Genomic DNA, 20,009 nt, shown 5'->3' on the forward strand with positions numbered 1-20,009 from the left:
CCCGTGCAGTATCCAGCAGAAGTCAGTTGCTGCATCTTTTCTGCATCTTGATTTTTTCCAAAATTTAGATTTCAGCTGTTTTATATCACATCTGGTTTAAATTTTGAACAGACACTTTCATGTCAGATCCAGATTTTTCTTCCAAAATGTGACATACATTTGCTGTTATATTAGACAGTGTTCTATCAAAAAAATACATAAATTTAATTTTTTTTAGCTTCCTTCAAGATGAAAATTATTTAACTTTCTGAAATAATTTTTGCAGAAACTTTGGGTCTCCTTTTGGCCTGTTGTGCATGTGTAAATAGCAGGTGTGCATCTGAAGGCAGAATTGGGTCCTTTGTTCTGCTGCTTCTCATAGTCTACATTGAAAATCTTGCTTGAATTTGGATTTGACCCTCTGGACTTTTACTCAAGTTCCTCCTTATATTTTTCCTACTCAAAAAGAAGCATTGCAGTATGTATTATTATATATAAATATATAATTTATAACTATAATTTATAATGTCTATGTCATATACGTTTTTTATTATGCAATGGAAGATCTTTTCTCCACTGACAGCTTCTGTCACAAATTTATCAGAGAGAGGAATGATGCTAGTAGCAGTGCACAGCTAAAAATTGGGGCACTGAAAGAAGATGTGTATACAGTTTCCTTATATGAGTTGTAGTCTCTGATGCTGTTGAAAGCCATTTAGATTTTTTCATCAGCGGGTTGCAGAGGAGGCAAGTGTCAGCATCTCCATTAATACTGGGAAAATGGGGACATTTGGAATCGGGACGGTTGTCCAAGTTTAGTGAGTAGGTCAGCTGGCAGAGCTGGGAAATGAGCATGGTCTCTTGAACACAGCACCATCTACCAGTTCATGCTGTCAGCCCTTGATGCCCTTCCCAAGCAGCTCCTCAGAGGTGGCAGCCATCAGACAGGAGTGCAGCAGCTTGTGGAGCAGCTGTGTCTGTCCTGGAGGGATGCTTGGTGGCCGTGGGCTCACCTGGCCTGGAGGAAAACAACAGCACGGGCGTGGTTATTGTGGTGGCCATGACTCAAAACTTAACATGGAGGAGACTGACTGAAAGAGTAACAGTTCCCACCCTGGGCATCGCATTTGTCATTCTCTCTGCTGCTACAGGGCACCTGCAGAACTTGCTGTAGGCACAGTTATTTGAGGTTATTATGGAATGATAATCTTCTCTATTGGAAAAGATGGTGCATTCCCAATTCCAGTTAAAGATCAGTATACTTTTCAGGGCTGACAGAGTGTATTTTAAAGGTTTTGTTAACTAGTTTTAGCCTCCAGAGGACTCTGGTGTGCCCTTTCATGTTCCTTAGTGCCCCCTCTGCACTGTGTTGCTGTCTTGCAGTTTTTGAGCAGAAGTGGACGGAGGCTTTCATGGCTCACCAGCTCTGCTCACTAAACTGAGAGCTGTGAACAGGGCACCAGATTCCTCACAGTCGGTGGACAGGTTCACGTTGACTTGCATGTGTATGGCCTGATGCTCCCACCATTAGCCTGATTTTCAGTGTGCTGAGAACTGCAGCTTCTGCTAATCAGTGGGATCTGAGTGTAATTAGCGTTTATGAAGGGACCACTCAGATGCCCTGCTGCCATGGCTTTCCAAGTCTGTTGATGGAATGGAAAGAGACCAAGAACCAAACCTTGTTCTCTGGTCCCCTGTCTGTCACCAGGAGATTAGAGGCTAGCCTGAACAGGATGGAAATGACATCCTGAATTTTAATTATTTATCTGTGCACTTTTTTTATATCTTCTCATTGCTTGGATATTTCATCTTATCTTAAAAATATTTATTTGAAATTGTCAGTGATCAAAGGCTGGGAAACAAAACCGAGCTGGATATGTTTTTTTTTCTTTTGGAGGAAATTGGAGTGTCAGGATAATTCTTGTGTATGCAAACTTTACAAGATGAAGCCAATCTAAACGTTGCATCCTTAAGCTTCATAGTAGAAGATGAAAACTAACGCACATATATATGACCAATTTTACATACCATGAGAATTCAAAGATAACTGGTATATATTGCTTTTAATTCAAATTAAGTGATTTTTACTTGATCATTTCATACATACACACACACATGCACTCCCTCACAAGCACACGTCTGTGTACTGAACTGATAAAGAAAGAACTCTGCTTAAATAATCCACTTTTGTCTGACAACGGAATCAGTTATAGAGGTGCAAATATGCAGAAAGCTATTTGGAAATGCATCCTCGTAGTTGTCAGGTTTTATTATGCAGGAAGGTGTCATGTTTGTTACGAAGCTGAGTGCAGATGGCAGAGTGGAAGAAATGGATCACTAATTTTAACAATGATTAATGAACAGAGATAGAAAATGAATTACATTGGACTATCGGAGGCAAGAAATATTTTTGAGAAAATTTTGACTCATCTGCTGTACTGTTCTCTGTAAATTATTTTCTGAAATTCTATATGTTGTCAACAGTTGACTGCATTTTCCATTACTGTCTATTTCTGTTCTTAAGTACTTCTGTGTTATTAGAGATACATAATTTCAAAATACCAATACATTCCTGATTACTTAGAGAAAATATATGTAACAGTATGAATGTTCCAAAGGCTCTGGCCACAAATGTCCTGTTCTATAATACTTTCTAATTCTTCACCATTTTATCATCACATTCGAAATATTTAGTGTAATTTTATCCTTTTATTAATAAAAGGAGGTAGTTGGGGAGAGGAGTCATTTTGTGTTCTTTATAAAAATAAAGAAAAATGTAGACGCAAAGTTAACGATAAAATGCAGCCAAGTGGGTTAACGTGGTTTTGAGCTTACAGTGCTGATTCCACCATTTGTGATTTCACAGTCTAACTGGGAAAAACATACACACAGCTGCTTTTTAAATTGCTACCACCCACGTGCTCCCCTCCTTCACTATAAACTCTGCTGGCACATATGTGCTCCCCGCACTTACCCACGCGCTCAGTGGCCAGTCTCGCACATCCCGGGCTGCAGGGGGAAAACGGAAGTTGCCACTAAGTTATAATTTGTTGTTTATCCTTGTTTTACAACCTGCTGGGATTGTGCAGCCTCCCCAGCTAACCAGAGCTTCTTGCCGTTCGGATTTGAGGGCTGTGTGGGGCTCGTCTGTCCTCAAAGGAGGATTAGTTCTGCTTGGAGAGAGCTGTGTCCTCACCCCCTCTTCCCTCCAGTATTAAAATATATATTAAACAGAAGATAAATGCAGTGACTGAAACAGAATTAAATGTTTCCATTGTTAATTATGTAGAGGTCCAGAAGTTGAGGTAAAATAGGGTCAAGGGCTGGCCTGGTGTTCAGCAGTGCCATGAGGTGTTTCCAGGGAGAAAAAGGGGTCTGAGGAGTCAGATGTGGTGCTGGATGTGGGTGTTGCAGTGGCTGCTGTCAGTTGCCTGGGGGGCAAGCAGGTGAACTGTGATAGACGTGAGTGGAACCCAGGGTACTAAGGAAAACAGTGCCTTGGTGTTTTTGGAAAGCTCCCTGGCACATGTACATAGAATCACAGGATGATGTTGCATCCCGGATCCCTTTTGGTGGCGTTGTGCTGAATCTCTCCTCTTCTCTCTAGGGCTGGACCGTCACTGTGGTCCAACCATGGGCATTGGGAGGTAGATGGTGGTGTTTTTCCTGTCTCTCTAGGGTGTTATTTTGGTGATGATGGTGCTGGCAAGCTTTGGTAGTTCACTGGATGATGGTTAATTGCATTGCTGCTACCTGATACTACACACGAACCAAAGCTTAGACCTCTGTAACAGATTTTGTTCCAGGAGGGAAAGTGCCCCTCTTTACATGTGATCTGAATTTGGCCTGTCACTTCTCATTAACCATGTGTGGTAGGTGACTATACTTCAGTCCATTGCCGAGACCTCCTCCTGTTTGATGCTTTATGTTAACATGGTCGTCTGTACTCTCTGCTGTTTAAGGACCTGATCCTTTTACTTGTGTGAAGAGCTCATTCAAGAAATCTCATTGATTTCAAGGAGACTGTTTCTGTGCAAAAGAAGTACTTGGCAGGATTTAGTCTTAGGCAAGCAGCTTTATTGCTAGAGTATCCTCTTCTCTGTATGCAAAATAATATTCTGAAGATTACTTGCTGTTGTGTAAAAGAAAACAATAATTCTTAGGGTAGGTGTAAAATTATTCAATAAATTTGTACACTTCCCACATAAATGATCTCTTTTCTGCAGCATCAGGCTATGGGAGGAGACACATCTTCCCACAGAGACACTTTGGGCTAGTGAGCAAACAGCAATTCCATGCCCATTGCCTCTTTTACAGGCATCAGGCTCAATCCTGCTGCTGCTAAGTGTATGATTTTTAACCTTAGAAGCTGTGGGAAAAGTATGGTTTGAGAACTTCAGACTCAAGTTTCCAGGAGCTTTAGTCATAAATACAGATATATAAGATGCTCATGAATGATTAGCTCTATCTAAATTGTGCTTACACTTGCAGAAATACTTGAAAAATGGACTGCTCTTCAAAATACATCAGGGGATATTTCCCTATAGAGTTTGGGTCTTGGAATACATGAAGTTACTTGGAGTAATTTGAACTTTTATCATTGGTTTGCATCTGTGCCCCGGATTTGTTATTTTTTCCATATTCTGTTTCAAGATGTGCCCTAATCTTGCTAGAAAGTGTTAGAGAAAATTTTAAATTACTTTATGAATGACTCTGACTCTAGTATTTTGCATGTAATTATGGTCCTGATGGGAACATACTTTAGAAAAACAACTACTGGAACAATACAAGTCCTGCTCAGGTTACACAGCATATGCTAAACACTGAGAAAACACACCCTGTGCTTTAGTGAACAAGGTAAGGGAATGCTCTTGGGAGCCAATTTAGAATGTGACTTAAGGCATGAGTGGCTTTTTTTCTCTGTTTCTTTTGGCAAACTGGTAAAAGAGCAGTGGTGGCTGGAAATCCCTGGTAAGCCCCTGAGGTTGCTGTGTGTGTACAGAGACCAGGCTGTACCTAGACCTTCATGAGGATGGGTAGGTGTTGATTTTGGACCTTGCCTTTGTTATGGGAAATTCTTTTGCTCTCATACTTCCTTTCTCATGCTTCCCTTCCCTTTGTCCTTGCGTGGCAGAGTTAAATGTGGGATGTGAAACTTGGACAGAGGTACAAGAGAAATAATGAGGCTTTGGCAAACCACTGCTATCACTACAGAAATACTATTTTCCACCTTGGTGATAAACAGTTAAAATGTCTTTTTGTATGTGTGTATAGGATCAATATATATGCAGTGAAGTGGCTGTGATCAATGTGCTGATTTAGGCTTTCAAAATTTCCTGTTTGATACTATAGTTCTACTTGAATATGTTACTATATATATAAAGGCATGGGTTTGTACTTAGTCAGATATGTTATTTGCCTGAATGTTGATAACATTGCAGACATGAGGGTATGGGTGTGAATAAAAATCCCCTGTGGCCTTTCTTAGACCTCAAGTGGCTCATCTTAATTTCTTATGGCATCTTATTAGTTGAAGCTAATGCAAGTAACCTTAGCTAAATTTTGCTTCACTGTTATATAAAAAGCAGGAAGGACAATGAAAAAAAGCCTGTTTTTAAAGCATTAGGTTTGTTGGTGTGACAGCTTATGTACATAAACAATTGCAAAATGTTTGTGGGGCCGACACCTTGGTTATCACCATTGGCTTAACTTGAAATACTGGGGAAGAAGAGTTGGGTCTGTGTTGACATTGACATTTTCCACTTGAGTGCTTTTGTCCTTGTGGGAATGTACAATATTCTATGTTTTTGGAACATTTAATACATTTATGTGATATATGCATGTGAACAAAGGTGTATGTATATATATTTGAAATATAAAATATTTAATGCTAACATGAGCTATACCATGATCTAGAGGGTATCCAGGAGGCCTGTCATACTTCTATTACTTCAGGTAAATAACTGATTGACCTTTGTGGTGTGCTGATACTTCACTAATCAGAACCTGAAATCTGTATAACAACACTTCATTTACTTGATAGACAAAAGAACAATTGCACTTGAAGTAATGTGATTTCTAAATAGACACTGCCTGTCAAAAATAAATGCATTAGAAGTAAAATGTAGCTCAAGGAGACAATTAGCAAACAGAGGTGACACTGTAAACAGGTGCACCCATTATTCCCAAAGCTTGTGGCAATATATTCACATCTTTTAGACTGATGGAAGATCATGTGACAGTTTGGTGAATTATCTATCTGTATCATCTGACTGATGAAGCCTGCTGCAGTTGCAGATCATTTAAAAATGCATCTCACAAATTACATGTTGGCTGGGAAAAAAATGCAGGTTTTTCTGAACAATGCTTTTCTAAAGCTATGTGCTGGAATACCTAATTTTTCTTTGAAAGGATGTAGACCATTTCATTATGCTATGTATACAGTCAGTTAAGGTTGTGCAAATTCATTACAATGTTTGTTAATCTATAAAACATTTTCTATTCCAGTTTTAGTGACATTGAATATTTTTTTATGTGCTATTTCTGAAACATTTTTTCCTGTGAGCTGAAAGGGAATAACACATTTTTATATAGACTTCTTAAATCGCTACTTATCAAGGAAGATTTGAGATGAGAACATTTGACCTACATCTTTTTGTGGGTTATTGGATTTTTTTTCCACATAGAAAATGTAAAACAAACAAGAAAGAATCTATAAACAAACTCCCTCTTTCTTTCTCTACTAGACTGTGATGAGAGCAGTATCACTTATGAAATGCCCTCTGATGTGATGTGGTAAAAACTGCCTCAGATGGTGTTTTGTAATTTGATACACTAACAAGATAGTTAGGAATGAAAAATGCATTTTCCCAAGATATCGTTTCATAAGTTTTTTTTATATTTTATTTTCTTTAAAATCTGTGAATTGATGATTGTTTAGTAGAAATAGAATTGAGTTGTGGATCAGTGGATAGTTGTTCCTGATGACAATTAGGCTCCAACACCTTAATAACTCTCCCACACTCCCTTAACACCTGACTGTATTATTGTATCCTTTTTTTTTTTTTTTTTAATTGCCACAAACTTCAATTATGGTTATAACAAGGCACTCCCATGGAATTAGATAGACATCAAAATTGCCTTTTGTCATTTGACACACATCTATTCCCAACAGAGGTGCTTTTGAGACGCTCCAGGACCAGAACTGGAGATTCTGATTTTCCCCCTTACTGTTCCATACCAAAATCCTGCAGGTAACACCCATCTTTAAATGATCACAAATAAAGAAATAAAGAAAAACTTGAAATCTTTTCAGTATTTAAAAGGCAGTGAGCTTGGTCTTGCAAACCATTGTAACTTTTGCTATTAGTTGCACATAAGTCATACAAGTGCAGAGGTGAACTGAATTGAAATAGTCTTGCAGATCTTAGAAAGACTCTGGAAGAACCTAAGGTTGTTCATTTTAGGGACTTCCACATGGCTGGTTTCTATTAGGTGGCTGAGGAACCGTCCCACTGAATGTTTTATGTTGAGCTGGGTTGCTCACGCATGCTTGTCCTACCCCAAGTTTTTGTGTAGATGTTAGCAAAAAGGTTCAGTTTCATCTATTTTGCTGCCAGTTGTAAGTGGGTTGCAGATGCCAGTCCTCTTGAAATAATGTATAATGTTGGGAATGGCATAAAGTTGTCTTGAAGGGCTTTTGGGAGGCTGCTCTTTTGGGAGGGGTCTGCTCTCAGGAGCTCCTCTCAGGCTTGACCAAAAGGGCTTGTCCTGCACGTTGGGGAAGGATTAAAAGGGATGAAGGACAGGCGAGATGGGCCTGCACTGCCCCTCTGCTGGCACTGCTGCCTGAACACAGCTGTTGTGTTCCTTTGGAACATCTGGACAGTGGATGAAAATAATTGTGGCCTTCGTCAGTGTTGATATGCCAGTGTTTATTGTGGATCTGCGAGGGGCATAATTTTGCTTTTTTTTGGTTGTGTTTAATTTGTAGCTTTTTGCTGGTTGATCCTCTGTTATCTTTGGTCTGCATTTGCAAAGATGTAGATCACTTCTGAGGAGTTTTGTGTGCTTAAACCCAACTAAATTTGGTCCTGACTGTCAGCGCTCTGACCAAATGCTTGAGTTGCAACATGTCAGTTTTGACTACTTTTATTCAGAAATGGATGGATTTGGATTGAATTTCATCAAACCTGGTAAGGGGGAAGGACCCGTGCTCTCTGTTCAGGGCATGTCTGAAGCCCTCATGTGCCTTTCTGGCATGGCTTTGCTTAGAGGCATTTTTTTTTTTGGCCACTGGATACTGAGTTATATTACTGAAGAGGAATAGCTCTGAGGTGAGGGGCAGTGGCTGAGGTCTGTGAGTGGGTGCATTCAGGTGAGGTGTGAGACCTGCCAGTCTAAAACCTCAGCTTTGCTGTGCTCTTGGCTGTCCTGTGGAAGTGGTGGGTGGGTGGGAGGAGAGGGAAAAGGAGAATGACAGGGGGCATCCTGTTGGTTTATTCAACTTTTATTTTCATGGAAGGCCTCATAAGATTGTAATTTCTCTGAAATGCAGCGGGGAGAGGAAGAAAAAAAAAATCTCAAACTTTTTGCAGGACAGGAAAATGTTTCCTGTCCAGCTCTTAAAGGCTTACCCACAGAAATTTTCTTTTGCTTATATTTTTCTTTAATGAGTCAAGCCCCTAAAAATGTGTTATTTCATATTCAAAGTGACATTTTAACATATATTTGCCTGACAATATGACACACATATTGGTTTTAATGAGGGCCTCATTATAAAAAAAAAAGCCATCTACTGAATAAAATACAAAATATTTTCACCTAAATGTTGCGTAAATTATTCAGAAACGGGGTTCCTTTGACAGGCACGTGTGAGGAGCTCGGGCTGCCATTGTCTGTAGCTTGCCTGATCTCTGGGTAGCTGCAGGACTCCCACTCACTCTGTTGGCACAGCAGCTTTCCATGGACTAAGTCCCTGGCCAGTGGAAGAGCCTGTGTCCCCTCGTGCCTCACCAGGGTGTGGAGGGAGGGCAATCCCTACAGAGCAGGACAGGTCATGTGCAGGGGTGACACAGAGCAGCCTCTGGAGTGTTCTAGCACACACTGACCCTGCCCTGCCTCCCGTGTGCTGTGTCCCCAGGACTGGGAACTCCAGCAGGGAGAAGAGGTGACAGTGGAGGTAATTGATAGGTAATTCTTCCTCTCTTGGGGCATCCCCGTGGGACCACAGCAAGTGGTAGGATCTGGCGGTCAGAGTGACCAGATCTGAAGCACAGAACCAGCCTGATGCACGCCTGCTTCCCAATCCAGGCAAAAGCAAATATACTCTCCAAGAGTTATTATTAAATATTCACCAAGTAGAAAATATTTCAGACATCAATATCCTCACTTAACAAGCCCTGATATCTATCCTGTTTGCTCTGATACCAGCCACACAGCAGCTGCTGGTTTTGGTGGGTGCAGGTTGGGATCCTGCCTTAGTTCTAGCTTGTGCTCTTTTTTTTTTTTTTTTTTCTCCCCCCTTTTCCTCCTCTTACTTTTTGCCTGAAAAAAAGCACTATCACACATAGTGCAGAGTTAAATTTGGATTTTCTTGGCAAGGGTTAATAATCAATGTAGATCTTAACAAAGGAGATGCTGCCTTATTATACTGTGAAACTTTTTTTTCTTAACTGTCAGTGAAGCAGTACTAATTATTACTCCAGTGTAAATGAGGTCATTTCCTATTAAGAGAACAAAATGCTTAGCCTTGCCTTGCCAATTCATACCATCTATTTTTCACACATACCCAGCTTCTTAGATTTTTTTTTCAAATTTTGATAAAATCCATTCATTTGTATTAGAAAAGTGTAAACCATTGCAATAATAGTTGCCCATTATTATCCAGATGAGCTTTTGTAATGTGTGGGTTGTTTGAATACCATGTGTTAGCTATGGAACAATTAGCCAGCTGAATGGTTCTTTAAAACAATCAGATACTTTTATCTCCCTGAAAAAATACATTCCTTGGAAGTGTACTGTTTAACTGTAAATTCTGAGGAACATTAAACTCTCATTGCAAGTAGCACTTTAGGATATATGTTGATCAAGGACAAAAAGACATCGAAATATCTTGTCTTCGTGTTTTCATTTTTTTATGCAAGCAAAAAGATTTAAGGAATATTGTAGCAAACAAAGGGTAATTGTTTTAGCCCAGATGTTGCTTTTGCACAACAAGCAGGTTACAATGTTCCCACAGAGCTGATGAGCCCAATCAGTGAAATGATTAAAAATTGATTTTGTCCCTGTAATTACAGTATGTAAACTACTTAGCTTGGATTGCAAAGGAAGTGATTTTCTAATTACGTATATACTCTGGTGTCTAATGATTGGTTTTTTGAAGTAATGAAGAGAGAGCCCTAACGACTCCTTGGTGCTCTGTTGTTTAAGAAAGACCATCTTTAGAGTAAGCAGCAACAGACAAAGAGTTTAAATTGAATTTTCAACACTGTTAATGTGCACATGGATTTGTTTATTAAAGAGACAGTAGCGTAATTTGATTGGTTGAGAACATCATGGCTTTTTTATTATGTAATATATTAAGATGCATGTGTCATGGTATAGGCACAGAGGTGATGGAAACCTTTTTTTGTACTACTTTAAATTCATAATGTTTTCTTACAACTCAATCAGATTGCCACAAATGTCTGTTCATCCTGTGCATCCAGAACACCCGCAGGAATTGAGCACAGGTATCCAATTTTCCTCTGAGCAAAGTTATTTTTTTTATAGGTGGAAAGTTAAGTTGCCCTTTTTAAACACCTGCACTGGAACTCAGTGGGCAGCTGTCTGACCCAGCTTTTACTTTTTAAACAAATCTTTCTGAAGGGAGAAGCCTGGGTAGAGAAAAGCCAGTGCTTGGGGTGTTTTTTTGGAGCCCAGCCTCACCACAGGTCCCTGGGGACATGGGGAGGGGGTTCAGGGGGTGGGTGCTACTCTGCAGTAGGGGCAGTCCAAGGGTGCCAGCTGGCCCAGGGGGTTGTTGTCCAGGGAAGCTGTGTGTCAGGTCCTGGGGCATCCCAGGTGGGAAATGCTGTCCTTGGGGCCTGGCATGTGCAGCAGCTACTGGAGACTCCCTTGCTCTGCAGTGCTGGGGCAGGAGGGCAGCGGGTGCTGTCCCCTGGGGTTGATGCTCTGGGGTGACCCTGCCCCTTCCTCTGGAAACCCCACTTTAGCAATGGGCAGGGTTTTCCCCCAGTGTGTGATTACTGGAGGACGACACAACTGCAGCCATGTGGAGCTCCTGCTCACACCAGGGGAAGGGTGCCTGCGTGTTCCCAAGGCATGATAAGGCCCCTGGGGTGGGATTTGACCCCTTTCCAAATCCACAGTGGCAGGTGCCAAGTCACAGTCATGCCATGGTCCCCACCATCAGTACAAGTGTCATTAGCAGTCGTGCTGAACTGATCTGCAGCAGCCACCACCAAGTTAAACCATGTCCCATGGCTGTCTGGGCTTTGGATGAAGCCTGAGCTTGAAAGGCAGGACCAGCACCATGCTGAAGTGATTAACTTTGCAACCAATGACTAGTCCTCTAACGGGGAAAGTTAATGGTGGTGTTAGTGCCAAAGAACACAGCAAGGTAAAAGCTGTATAAGACAAATGCAAACTAGGATGTCTGAAGCACAGATGTGTAGAAAAAAAACACCTAAGGAGCTGGAGAGAGTTGTGCCTCTTTGATAAAATATTTTGCAAACCCCTTGGCTCCCCAGGAGCTAAAATGATGTGCATTCCTGTCCTGTTCTCTGTGCTGTCTCTTGCTTACCTATATCAGAAGGGAATATGAGAGCCATAGTTTGTCTCGTGATCTTGGTGATGTAAAGGAGCTTCCCTGAAAGGATGTTAGATCAAACACCACAGATTTGCCAGGAGACGTTGACAAATCCTGTAGTGGCGAGATTTGAGTTTTTAAATATCTTTTCTTTAAAAAGGCAGAGAGTTTTATGTACTGGAGATCTCTGGGTGCGTGGGCAGGGTGCACGAGGGAGGTCTGACACCAGAGCTGTAAATGAGGACTGGTGCATGGCTGCGACTCAACTGGGAGGCTGTGGTGGCACGGGTGGAAACCATGCCCCAGCCTGAGAGAAGTGGTGTCAGCTCTTATGTTTTTCGGGAACAGTGGAAAAACACTGATATTTATTCCAGCATCCTGCTTTAGGGACTGTTTATCTCTCTTCATCTGTGCGCGTAACTCCCAGTGACACTAAGTGGACCCTTAAGGCCCCGTCGGCCCCATCCTGCATTTCTGATGAACACCATGCTCATGTGGGGGCCTGGGAAGGGTGTCCCACACGGCTGCTGGGCTGCCTTCGCCCTGTCATTGAGCCTCTTCCCTTGCCTGCTGCCTCTGTCCCTGCCTCTCCAATGTGCCTGGGGTGAGAGCAGCTATGCCATGGCAATTCGAGAGGCCCTCAGAAAGCAGCTGATAGGGAATAATTATTTAAACATGACACCTCATTCCATCAGAAAGGGTACGCTGTTTACAGAGGGCCCAAGCCTTGTCCCCTTGAGATTAGCAGGGGTTTAACATTGAGCTGAACAGGACTGGGATGTGGTGCTAAGAGCCTTCCAATGCAGCCTTCTAACCTCAGTGTTTGGGGGAAAGTCCCATTGTTCAGAACAAGCCCATGCTCAAGCCTCTCTTTTCCCTTGCTGTGTATTAGATTTTCATCCATAACCTGCAGAAATCCTTCTGTCCCCCACTCATCATGGTACGAGATTACTTTCTCCCTTTCATGTCTCTAATTCATTTCAAGGAATGATCTACATAAGCATGTTTTAAGAATAACAAAAATTGTGCCATTATACCCTAGTTATGTCTCAATAGTACCCCTTTTTTATCCTCTTCTTTCTAACGGTCTTTGGGGTTTTTTCTTCTTTGGGGGTAAAGGTGTGCAGGAGAAACAGGATCACTAGTTGAGCTGAGCACAGCTGCACAGGAGTGTTCCTCTGGGAGACTTACCATGATAAATTGGTCTGTAAGGGTTCACAGTGCCATTTTTTAATGCCAGGGAGTGTATTAGACACTGGTGAACTGGCCCAATTTGACCTAAGTGGAACTGTCTTAATTTGTTTCTGTGCAGCTTGCTGCCTGTACCTTTAAAATATCTGCTTTACATAGTCAGTGTCAAATGTGTTAGAATAATATTAGCACAGGTAAGTAAAATACCTTTTTATAAGGCTTTAAATCATTTCTGCTACAGTTTAATGTGTAAAGCTACAGATTTTCCCAATTTGTTCGTAAGGTTATGTATCACAGACCTTAAATCATTTAAGGTTTTAAACCTGAGGGGTTCACTCTTAGTCATGAACTGGAAAGCAGATTGCAAGAGACATTGACATGCTGATCAATGACATGAAGCCTCCAAACAAATCAGTACAGGACTTTAAGAGATGAAGCCTTACTCTGTTCTGTCTGTCATCAGAATTTATAAAGCATCTTAGTGAAAGCCCCTTGAGAATCATTCCTAGAATTTTGCAAGTCATGAGCGTGTATGTAAAATCTGAAATTTTTTTTTAAACACAAGTAGCCTTGTAATAGCATAGCAAAAATGTAGTCTGTGATGTCAGTGTAGGAGTACTAAGAACCTGTTTAGTGAGATAACATCTTTTAGAAACCTAACAGTTTATTATCCTCTTTGTTTCTGTTGCTTGGCTTTCTTACATAGAACAAGCTGCAAGGAAACACTAGAAAGGTATATCTTGAGGTTTTAAGACATCAACAACAGCAGGAATTCCAGACAAACAAGCTGTCACTGTTTTCAGATACTGTGCAACTGAAAATGCTGGATGGGACCTATGTTTATCTGCAGGAGTCCAGGGATTTGATTTTCCTATGTGTCCAAATATTGTAACTGAAATACACTCATTTAAATTCTAAAAAAAATAGTATGGGCCTTTATAAATGGGACCTGAGTCCTGTCTAAATATGACTTTATATTTGGGAAGATCTAATCTGATGACAGGGGTTTTCTTTAACCGTTTACAAAGGGTTTTTTGTTCTCTCCAGTTAACATTGCAGGTGCCTGGCTTGACTTTCCCAATGGAAATGGGAGTAATGCCTTGAGCCTGGCTACCACCCCTTCAGCTCAGTACAGTAAAGTGTCTAATGAGAAGATAGGCTTTGCCTTTTGGGGCTTGTAATTCAAGTATAAACCCAGAGACAATTGGAATGTAAAAGAAAATTAGGCATGAGGAGAAGGCAAAAAACAAATGTCTTGCTACGTGTGAGAAACAGTGGGGTTGGCAAACCAGGTGTCTACTGCACAGTTGCTGGCAGTTTGCTGTGGAAATGTGAGTTATAAAGGAGGGGTTTAAGCTTTAACTGTGGTAACTCTCCTATGTCAGAGAAGTTGTATGGCAGAATCATCATTTGGAGAACATTTCAAAGCGTGGCAAAGACTGTTTCAATGTGTAAGCAAAGGGTGGAATTTAGGAAGTGTTGTGGTAAACCATGACAGTGACAGTAAGTAGCCTGTGTTTGGTGTGGTGGAGAAACCAAAAGAGTGAAAAGAGGAGGTGACATGGACAAAGTGGGACACTCTGTAACAGCATTTGTCCCACATATGGGACACTCTGTAGTAGCATTTTGCATTGGGTATAATGGGGACAAGGTGGAGACTGGAGACAACTTAGAAGGTACATGAAAATTGTTGTATTGGTATTGCACTAATACTGGGCTGTGCTTCTTAGTAGTTTTCAAAATTATTTGATATTGTTTTCATCATTAATAGAACCCCTAAAAATTGTTGTTTACCCTTCAAGTCAACAAATGGCCTTGTGCAGCAGTGTGGTCCTGCTGGTGCTGACTGGTTTAAACCAAATGCAGCAAAATGGCCAAGCTCCTAATTATTTCCCACTGAAATGAAGGATGCAATTCTGTACCACAGCCTGGCAGGGGGGCTCTGCAGAGAAGTCAGTGCTTCTCTGGGAAATCGGTGTTGGTAAGGTGAAACCCTAAGGCTGTGGTGCTTGAACTGGGGTTTCAGAGATTGTATGAAAGAGTTTGGCTGATGTAGATGTACAGAGTGTATTATTTGGAAGTGACCTTTAATTTCATTTGTTAGACATGCATAGGAATAAACATAGTTAGAATTCTCAGTCATAAATTCTTCAGATTATAGCTTCAGTCGAGTGAACTTTATTTTGCTCTAAGAACGCCCTTTGTTTTTGTTTCTATTTTGCTTACTAATGTAATGGCCCTAAATTCACTACTGACAAATATCTTGGAAGTATTCTGGCTTGGCTTTTACTGCTGGCTCTTATCTCTTTTAAGTAGGGTTTATTAGATGAGATCATCTACAAAGGACTTATTTCTGTTATAAAATGGAATTAAAAAAAGTAAAAATACAATTAGTAGCTGTTCTCTTTTTACTCAGTTTGAAAGATTAGAATATCAATGTCAAAGAGAATAACTGGGTTTCTGGAGTATGCTATGCAACTTTTGTTTTATCCTGTTTTGTCCTCTTTTGCTGTACTGTCTAGGGGAAAGGATCAGAAGAATTTCATTCTGTTCCTCATCATTATCTTGAGGAGAGGTTTTCCCTCTCAAAACAATCCTGAACTGAAAGAAGTTTTCAGTTCCCAATATGAAATGACCACCAAACACATACATTACGAAGGCTTAAAAAATAAAAGATGTTAATCCCATTAATATTATAATTCTTAATACTCTCTGCTGTCCTGTAGATTGTCTGCTTGAGGTGGCATTCTAATATTTTAACGTAAATATCTGATTCAGACACTGAGTTTTGACATATTAAATTTCTCACAGGTTTTATTTTTACAGTTGTGACCTTCAGTACCTATCCTGTGTCTTTTAAGAATTTCCTCATCCAGGGAACAGATTCGTTGGCTTAAGAATAACTGGTAAGAATACTTACTTATCTTATTCTCATAACATTTTCTTCTACTTATGGATCTGAGTATACGTTTGTTTTTCCATATAAAACTGTGTTAAAACGGAGTACCTAAATTAGATTTTAAAGTCTGTTCTCACATATTATTTTACATTTTCAAAAATACAATGTTTATGTCTTGCAAAACTTTATTGTAGTTCTTTCAGGGTATAGTGAGCTACAAATAGATTTTTTTCAAGAAAAATGTCTGCTTGGTGAAATCATGAGCATTCATCTTTATGCAGTTGATATGTAATAATTGTGTTGGGGATGAATCATCATTTATTACTTTATCATCAGACTGCTGATTTAAAAAACCCATGACATTCCTGATTAAATTCATTTTATCACTTTTTGGGTTTGTTTTTTTTTTTCCTCCCGTAAGTTCAATAGAACATCTCATGCATATTATTAAAACCCATATTCTGTTGTATATTAGCATGAGAAGAACACCCATGAAAATCAGTGGGTGGAGGGCTGTACTACGTTGTATATGTGATTTTCCTCTGAGCTATTCCAGTGCAATAGAAGAAAAGCTCCTGTAAAGTCTGAGAAATCAGATTGGTGTGGAAATAAGTGTGAAATCAGAATTGGGTTATTTGGCCCTCAGTTTGAAATAAAAGTCTAGCTTCCTAGGAAATAACTAATAATTAATTCCACATTCTACATGCATTAATTGATTCTTAAATCAAAATTTCTGATAGCTGCTGCTCCCAAATCAAATTCTTATGTTATTTCTTTATTATAATTGTTATACTGGATTGTCCATTCGTTTTTATATGTTGGGAATCAGTAGAAATTGTGTGATTCAGTGGAGTTGTGCTGATTTATAGCTGATGTAAGTGAGAGGATATCGAGGCATATTAAAGCTTCAGTAATGCAAATGCATAAGCAGGTATTGAATTACTGATGCTAATGGAATTACTCACGTGAGTAAAGTTAAGTATAGACGTAAGTGTTTTCAGGATTGATGTCCATACTTATGAATTTATATCATTTAAGAGTATGGCTCACAATTTTTAAAACTTACTAATTGAATGTGAGCTACCGGATTTTATTCTAGACAATTGACTCAGAAAGAATTACAGTGACTTGATTCTAGAATAATTCCATCAACTTCAGAGAAGATATGTGGATTTTTTAATGTTATAAATAAGGATGTAGTTTGACCAATTCACTTCACTGATCCCTACTAATATCAGGAAACACTTGCCAGAGTAAAGGAGGAGCGCAAAACCGGACAATTAGTAATACAAATGGTTTCAATCAAATGGTTAAATAGCTCAACAAAGACGTGGTTCGTTTTGTAATAGCATTTGGAATCCAAATAAAACCATCTGAGAGATGTGCTGTTTGTTGTGATGTTAATACAGAAAACAGAAAACTCTCAACACGTCTTCAGTTTCGGGGGGGGTGTTATGAAGCCACAGTATATTAAAAAAAAAAAAAAAGAAAAAAGAAAAATTTCCAAGCCCACAAACTTAAAATACACATGCAGAAGCTCCTACTCGATTCTAATTAACAAAGCTTACCTTTCTCTTGACCATAGAGGTCATCATGTAAACTATTTAAATTGATAGTAATATTATGCACCACGAAATTAATTTTACATTGTATACAGTTTTTATTGTGACTTTATCTTGTTTCAAAAGTGCTTACTTTCTGATTTTGTGGATATTACTGACTGGATTACTTTTATTTTGGTTTTTACACAACAGTTATATTAGAAATTTGCTGTTTTATTCTTACCTTCTTAGTAAAAATCCTTTTATCACACAATGGGTAATTTATATCCATTACCAGCCCTTTCAATCCTTTTCAGTGGTGCTGTCAGTGCCTTTGGCACAGTAATGATTAATGTGATCTAATAATAGTGTGCCATTATATTACCTTAGTAAAACATGTACCAACATCCTATTCAGATCTACCAAATTCATAGCTTCCTATAATATTTTTGTTGAAAGACAGGATTACTATTTTTCAAAGCGGAATTTTTTTTTTTTTGCCTTTAACATATTTAATGAAATTCACAATTCTTTGCCATGGTAATCTTTGTGCATGCATTTGGGCTTGATGGGTGAATTTTATATCATTCTGCATTATTATGATTTGTTAGGCAAATTGTTTGACACGTAAAGAGAGATATGCATTACATTGTTTTGCTTTGTTAAGGGTGCATTTTAAGCATTCAGTACCTTCTGATTATTCTGCTGTATTTATCATAGCGGGTATATTTAGATTGTATTATGCAAGAATAAGCATTTGGGCTAAAATGTGTCTCTTTCTGCATTCTAACCCAGATACTGCCACGTACTGCAGAAGGCAAGCTCCCTGCTCCTCTGCCCAGCAGTACCAGTTTTGGTTAAGTTTATTTGCTGTGGTTCTTGTTCTTTGGCACTTCTTTGCTTCTTTTTTTTTTTTTTTTTTTCCCTTTTGTAGAAACGTGCAAATAGTGCCCAACTGTGAGCTGGAAACTGGCATTGTGCAGTGCTATGTCTGTGGTTTTCAACCCAAGGTACACACATTTGACAACCAAATTCATGTGTATCTGCCCTGTACCTGAGGTTCACTGAGATACAGCATTGCTTGACCCCGAACTCCAGCTGTCAGGTAGTACCAGTTCACCTGAGAAGCAGAGAGACTATCCAGGGGACACATTTTTGGTAACAGCAAGTGTTGTTGCCTATAAAAATGTTGGAGTTCTGTATGTGTGACTGCCTTCCAGTCGTTCCAGTTACATACCTGATGGATGCAGTGGGGGAATTTGCTGCTGTTCTTGCTCTAAGCACTGATTCCCCCAGTCCTCTGAAACAGGCAGGACTTTAGTCATGGCACTCTTTCCACCCTTGGGTTCATCTATTTAATAATCCTCGTAATCAGCATGGCTGAAGACTTTGGGTAACACTGCATCTTTGCAAAGCATCTTAAATCTTCATCACCTAGAGATGTCATTATTGCAGTCAGGGAGTCAAATACTTAACACTGTCACAGTAAAATCAAAATGAAACAGCATGTCCACATTTTAACTCTACTTTGTGATGTTCTGTTAAATACATACTCTTACTGTTTCATCATATCACAATAAATAATGAATGAGAAAAATATTTTAATCCCGTCAATACTGGCAATGTCTAAAAACAAGCAAAGTGTGTGTATGCATTTATGTGGATTCCTTATTTGATTTAGGCTAAGCGATACAGCTGTAACATGATTTGAAATATGCAATCAATGTAAACGAAGAAGAATATTTTGAATGCAGTATATAAACTGTGTGGTTCTTTAGACATAGTTTTAGGAAAAAAAAAAAAGATGAGGATTGTCATACCATATAACAATAGTACTAGCACTGGAAATATATGCAGCAGCTTTATTTTCTGCCACGGTAAAGACAATCTTAAGTCTTGGTCATTTAAATCAAAGACATTCTCATCTCTTCCACATAGCTGATTCTTCATGACATAACAAGAAATGAGGGGGGAAATAAAGCCTGAAATCTCGGTTTAACATTGTATTCAAAAGGTTTAGAGAAAGTTCAAAGAGATGCTTCCCTGTTTTTAGTGGTAAATAGTTATGTACAAAAGAGAAAAGCCTTTTATAAAGATCTCTCCAAAATCAGTTTACTAATGGAGATATAATTTGTTAAAGCTCTAACACAGCTGTACCGGTCTTGAATTAGAGATGCCTTAGGTTGCACTGTAAGTCACTGGGCAGTCTGTTGTGCAGATTGCATTATACCTTACTGCTTTATTACTCCTGGATCCTGCAGTTTTACTAGTCAGGACCAAGCCAAAATGAAAAATGGTGCCTTCCTTTTTTGGACTAAGAATAGAATGGTCAGTGAAATATTTCTCCCTCATCTCTTTACATGCAACTCAAAATAGATGTGGTAGACTGCAGAATAGACTTCTCCATGGTCCAAAGCATTTTCAGGGCCTGGCTGGTTGGCTGTTATGTTGCTCCTTTCAGTGAGAGGTTGTTGTATGAAGTACATGAGGCACCATGTTCATTGGGGTAGTTTTATGTCTGTTTATTGGTAAAGTAAGATTTGAAGTCAGTGAATTGGCCAGCAAAGGATTATTTCATCTGCACATA

At 39.5% G+C, this 20,009-nt stretch overlaps 1 protein-coding gene across 10 annotated transcripts in view; it reads left to right on the plus strand.

The window, feature by feature from the left end:
- The window catches only part of ZNF536 (zinc finger protein 536), a 347,275-nt gene that overhangs the window by 38,581 nt on the left and 288,685 nt on the right, over positions 1-20,009 (plus strand). For 7 of the 10 annotated variants that reach the window (XM_064671230.1, XM_064671231.1, XM_064671229.1 and 4 more), the window contains exon 2: positions 15,794-15,888. The gene's annotated coding sequence lies outside the window, so the exon portion shown is untranslated. The remainder of the gene's footprint in view (positions 1-15,793; positions 15,889-20,009) is intronic. The other 3 variants (XM_064671223.1, XM_064671225.1, XM_064671224.1) reach the window with 1 other exon arrangement.

This window comes from Pseudopipra pipra, chromosome 14, assembly GCF_036250125.1.
Source record: "Pseudopipra pipra isolate bDixPip1 chromosome 14, bDixPip1.hap1, whole genome shotgun sequence".
NCBI lineage: Eukaryota > Metazoa > Chordata > Aves > Passeriformes > Pipridae > Pseudopipra > Pseudopipra pipra.